The following is a 5795-nucleotide window of genomic DNA, read 5'->3' as shown; positions in this document are numbered from 1 at the left end:
TGTTGTTTGGCGGGCCTGGGCTGGATTCGAACCCACCACCTTAGGTGTATGTGGCTGGCACCTTAGCCGCTTGAGCCACAGGTGCCGATCCCGTGTCTGAGAAACTGGATGAATGTTTTATATCATTCAGTTCTCTCTCCCACAGTTCATCTTGTCAAGCCAAACAATCACTAAATTGTTTCTGTGGAAACACTAAACTGCAATTTGGATTACCAGAATCAAAATAGAAACAAGAAAGCTTCAAAAATAGGAGCTTTGGAACCTGTTAGTGGCAAACTAAAAATTCAAGCCATACCCGAAAGCATATGAAAAGCTGGGCCCAATCTCTCCTGTGAAGAGAGATTCCAGGACGGCACCCGTGGCTCAAAGGAGTAGGGTGCTTGTCCCATATACCAGAGGAGGCAGGTTCAAACCAGGCCCCAGCCAACAACTGCAAAAAAAAAGAAAAATATTCCCGGTAGTGCCTGTGGCTCAAAAGAGTAGGATGCTGTCCCCATATATTGGAAGCGGTTGGTTCAAACCTGGCCTTGGCCTTAAAAAAAAAAAAAAGATCCAAAACCCATGGTCTCTCTCTGGTTTTCATGTCAAAGCCATTAGAAGCTAGTTTTATAAGCAGACTGGTAGGCTTGGTTAACAATACCTAAGGCAGGAGCTATTCTGCAGAAGCTCCTAGGAGAGGCTGAAAAGCCAGAAAGGAAAACAGAGGAAAAAAGAGAAGAGGTGAGTACAGAGTGAAAGTCCAGCAGGGAGCCACAGAATCCCAGCTGAGGCCTGAAAACACAGCAGTTCTTTAAAAGGGGCTCTTCAAGAGGCGTGGCCACGCACTGCAAATGGTGACCCTGTCCTCTATTCAGCCAGATTGCAGTGTTCCCACACTCCCAGGCATGGCTTGTCTGTTCATACACGTGGATATGGTTTTAGACTCTGAACTCTAGCCAAGTGAACTCTGGGGGCACTTTGTCTTAGCACATCTCTGCCTTTGTGAGACTCAAGCCAACACATTTAAGTACTAGACTGACCTTATCTCAGGATCTTAACGGTTCCTTTTCTCCCTCCTGCTCCCCTCTGAGAATATGGGAGCCGCCTTCTGGCCCACCTATCCTGACTCTTTGGCATTCTCCTGGATCCCCCACTGACAGTCTCACAGAAGACTCCAAAGGGATCAAGAGACCAGGAAGAAAGAGACAACCCAGGGGCTTTTGTCCCTCACCTTTGCATTCAGGAACATACTGGTGCTGGCAGAGCAGTAACACCATCCTGCCACTCATGAAGTTGTGAGCTATGTTCAAAAAAGATGGAAGAATAGGATTTGCAAAGGGGCTGAACTAAGGCTAGTCTCCTTCCAAAAATGGCTAGACCAGGCCAGGCCCTCACCTGGTACTAGAGTAATACTTCTGATGAGCCATGAGATGTTTAATATAGCAGCAAAAACCAAGTGGGTTATATAGATAAGAGAGGACAGCCAGGCACAGTGTCTCATGTCTGTAATCCTAGCACCCTAGGAGACCAAAGTGGGAGGATTGCTTGAGCTCAAGGAGTTTGAGATGAGTCCGAACAAGAACAAGACCCCATCTTTACTAAAAATAGAAAAATTAGCCAGGTGCTATGGTGGGTGCCTGTAGTCTCAGCTAGCTGCTCAGGAGGCTTGAGATAGGGGGATCATTTGAACCAGGAGTTTGAGGTTACTGTGAGCGAGGCAGATACCACAACACTCTAGCCTGGACAACAGAGTGAGACTGTCTCAAAAAGGGAAAAAAAAAGCTAGATGCAGTGGCTCATGCCTGTAACAGTAACCCTAACTCTGGGAGGCTGAGGTGGGTGGATAGCTTGAGCTCATGAGTTCAAGACCAGCCTGAGCAAAAATTAGACCCCCGTTCTCTACTAAAATATAAAAACTGAGGGCCGGGCTAGATGGCTAACACCTATAATCTGAGAATTATGGGAGGCCAAGATGGGTGGATTGCCTGAGCTCATAGTTTGGAGACCAGCCTGAGCCAGAGTGAGACCTTGTCTTTTAAAAATAGCCGGACATTGTGGTGGGTATCTATAGTCCCAGCTACTTGGGAGGCTGAGGCAAGAGAATTGCTTAAGCCCAAAAGTGTGAATCTGCTGTGAGCTATGACACCGTGGCATTCTACCCAGGGCAACAAAGTGAGATTCTGTCTCAGATTAAAAAAAAAAAAAAAAAAAAAAAACTGAGGCAAGAAGATTGCTTGAGCTTAAGAGTTGGAGATTGCTGTGAGCTATGAAACCATAGCACTCTACCTAGGGCAACAGCTTGAGACTGTCAAAAACAAACAAACGAGAGGCCTTGAGAATCTAGTGCACTTGATTGGATATGATTATTGAAAAGGCTCTGTCACCCAAGACAGTCTGAGGCTCTGGCAACTTGGAGAACATTGATACTTTAGGTTCCATTAAATATTTACAGAGACGGCTCGGCGCCTATAGCTCAACCGGCTAAGGCGCCAGCCACGTACACCTAAGGTGGCGGGTTCGAATCCCCAGCCCGGACCCGCCAAAACAACAATGACGGCTGCAACCAAAAAAAATAGCCGGGCGTTGTGGCGGGCGCCTGTGGTCCCAGCTACTTGGGAGGCAGAGGCAGGAGACTCCCTTGAGCCCAGGAGTTGGAGGTTGCTGTGAGCTGTAATGCCATGGCACTCTACCCAGGGGGACAGCTTGAGGCTCTTTTTCAAAAAAAAAAAAAAAAAAAATTTACAGAGAGAACAAAGTTTTACTATTTGACAATGAATCCTAGCCAGTGGGAGGGACTCTCCTAAGGTGTCTGGAAAATGGCCTGACTTGATGTAGAGTTTTGGCCTAAGGCGTGGCATAAAAAATTTACACAACTACCCAACCCTGTAAGGAAGAAACTTGATCTATTTTAAGAGCAGAGGGAGTGTTGTTTTCTGGGGAATTTGGGTGAGAGAAGAGTTGCTGGAAAATGGCCTGGGAGAGAGAAACAAGCATCTTGCATGAGGCCCTTCATCAGGAGTCCTTTGGAGCTGCTGAAGCAAAACACCAAAAAGGGAAGTTGCAAAAGGATGCAATAGAGAGGACCCACTTCCAGCCCACAAAGAGCTGTTTGATAAGAAAGCAATCCCTGCCCTCAACAGGTATTTATCAAGTATATACTGGTGTTACACTCTGCTGGATACTGAGGACACAGCAGGAACCAAGCAGATGCTCTTCCTTCTAAAATTTAGATTCCACTGGGCAAGACAAATGAAACACGTATTCAAATACATAATTTCAAATGGAGCAGTATAAGAATATTAAAAGGAAGGGAGTGAGTAGCTACAGTTGTATGAGTAGGAGGGGCCCCTGGGTGGCTCTCTGGGCTCCAGGTCCATCTACCACATCCGCCCCTGTGTAGCCACATACACCTCTAGTAGCATCTGAAGAGCCAGAAATGTTGCATGCTCTAGGGATGGGCCTGGTATGTGACACCAAATCTGGCAGGAACACATTAGTTAATTGAAAAATGTAATGCCCAGCCTGAAATCCCAGCACTCTGGGGGGCTGAGGAGGCAAGAAGATCCTATGAGCTCAGGAGTTCGAGACCAGCATAAGCAAAAGCAAGACTCCCATCTCTACTAAAAACAAAAAAATTAACCAAGTGTTGTGGTGGGCACCTGTAGTCCTAGCTATTTGGGAGGTTGAGGTAGGGGGATCACTTCAACCTTGGAGTTTAAGGTTGCTATAAACTAGGCTGACACCATGGCACTCCAGACTGGGCAACAAAGCGAGATTCAGTTTCAAAAATAAAGCCTTAGGAATAAAGTAAGAAATGATATCCTTCCCTGATGATCACCAGAAACAGGCAGCATAATTCTAATTAACCCAGGCTTGGTAGGAGGTAAGTTTACCTCTTGTTCTACAAAAACACCTAACTGGTGTAGTGGCTTGTGCTGGTATTCTAGCACTCTAGGAAGCTGAGGTGGGTGGAATGCTTGAGCTCAGGAGTTTGAGACCAGCTTGAGCATAAGACCCCGTCTCTACTAAAAAAAAAAAAAAACAAACAAACAAGCTCAGAAAATGCCCATAGCTCAGTGCTTGGGTGCTGGCCACATGCACCGCGGGGCTGGTGGGTTTAAACCCGGCTCGGGCCTGCTAAACAAACAAAAAAAGAGCCAAGTGTTGTGGCAGGTACCTATAGTCCCAGCCTCCCAGGGAGACTGAGGCAAGAGAATCGCATAAGTCCAGGAGTTGGAGGTTGCTGTGAGCTGTAATGCCACAGCACTCTACCAAGGATGACAGTGAGAGTCTGTCTCAGTAAAAAGAAAAAAGCCCAGCATGGTGGCACACGTCTATAGTTCCAGCTACTCAGGAGGTGAAGGCAAGAGGATCCCTTGAACTAAGAAACGAAAGGTCATGCTTTGGCATTTCAAAGTTGGATAGACCCTTTGTAAGAAGGCTATAGTCATAAATATTGTAGTTATCTCAATGGGGTCTCGACTTTGAATTAAAATGACTAAATATTAAACTTTTCAACTTGGAGTAATAAAAGATTTCTAGATACAGATCCCTTATGCTGATAGCTCAACAGGCACCTAAAGTCTGCCTAAGAGAATTGGAAGGAACCCCTTGTTAGGTTAGACTTCTTCCTCCCTTGTGCAAGCAGTGAAAACCAGCGGGAAGCAGTGAAAGTTGGTAGAGGACAGGGTAAATAGACATCCAGTGAGGATCACAGAAGAGAGGCCAGGGTAACCTGAGACACAGCCCATATCTAAACCTCTCTGTTCTCAGGGCTGCTGTGATTTCCTGTGGCTCCCAGTTACAGGCCACAGGAGGCTTTTCCTCTGGAAATGAGAGTGAGAGTAGTTTGGGTTGCTGTCTGACGCTTCTGCCAAAGGTATGACAGGCAAACTAAACTCTAGATTTTTGGGGGACACATTTCTGAAAGTAATGTAAAAAAATAAGAAATCAAGAACCATTGTTTTCTATAATGTTCCACTCAGTAGCCCCAATGTTATTTATTGTACTGGCTTGAAAATGGGCAAATTTTAGAAGCCGGCAATCCCGTGGAGAGTTTCATTTTCATATGATACAGGAAAAAAAAAAAGAAAAACCAGTTTGAATGAGGTGGTGTTTATTAAAAATCATTCTTTGAGAGTCTTAGGGACTAAAAAGGTTGTATGCATTTTATCTATTTGATTTATTAATTAAACTGGGAGTTCAGTTCAATAAACTTGAAATATATATATGCTTTTATAGTTTTATCTTTGTTTTTGATTATAAAAGAAATGTAATTCTGTAACAACAATATCACACTCAAGCACAAAAGGGCATTACTTCTGCTGGCCCTTGTTTCTCTGTTGGAAAAATTCAAAAACTTCAGCAAGAATATAAATGGGAAGAACCAAAGTTTCATATTAGCCTACTGCTCTACAGAAATAATACAAGGCCTACAAACACTATCATTAGTTTTAGAAGAGTGACTGAAAAGTAGAACGGGAAAAAACAGCTGGGAAGAAAAATGGCTTGAGAACCTTGGTGCTCTGGACATTTATTTGGTGCCTGTTAACCTCTTTCACAGGCAGCTTTAACACTTTCTCTGTCACAAAAAGGTGGATTTAGTATGTTCTATAATGTGTCCACTGACCAGAACTACAGTGTATCCTAAAAGTCACCCATAAAGTCAGCAGACGTAGGGAAAATGGGAAATTATAGCTAAATGTAACTTTATTTACAAAATAGTCATTACAAAATTTTACAAAATATTTACAAAATGTTTTCTACATGTTGGCTACCTCTTTGTAAAATTTTATAATGACTATTTTTTTTTTTTT

This window comes from Otolemur garnettii, unplaced genomic scaffold (genome assembly GCF_000181295.1).
Source record: "Otolemur garnettii isolate 467f Iridium unplaced genomic scaffold, OtoGar3 scaffold00179, whole genome shotgun sequence".
Lineage (NCBI taxonomy): Eukaryota > Metazoa > Chordata > Mammalia > Primates > Galagidae > Otolemur > Otolemur garnettii.
The sequence above is the reverse complement of the archived record's forward strand: the minus strand, read 5'-3'. Positions refer to the sequence as shown.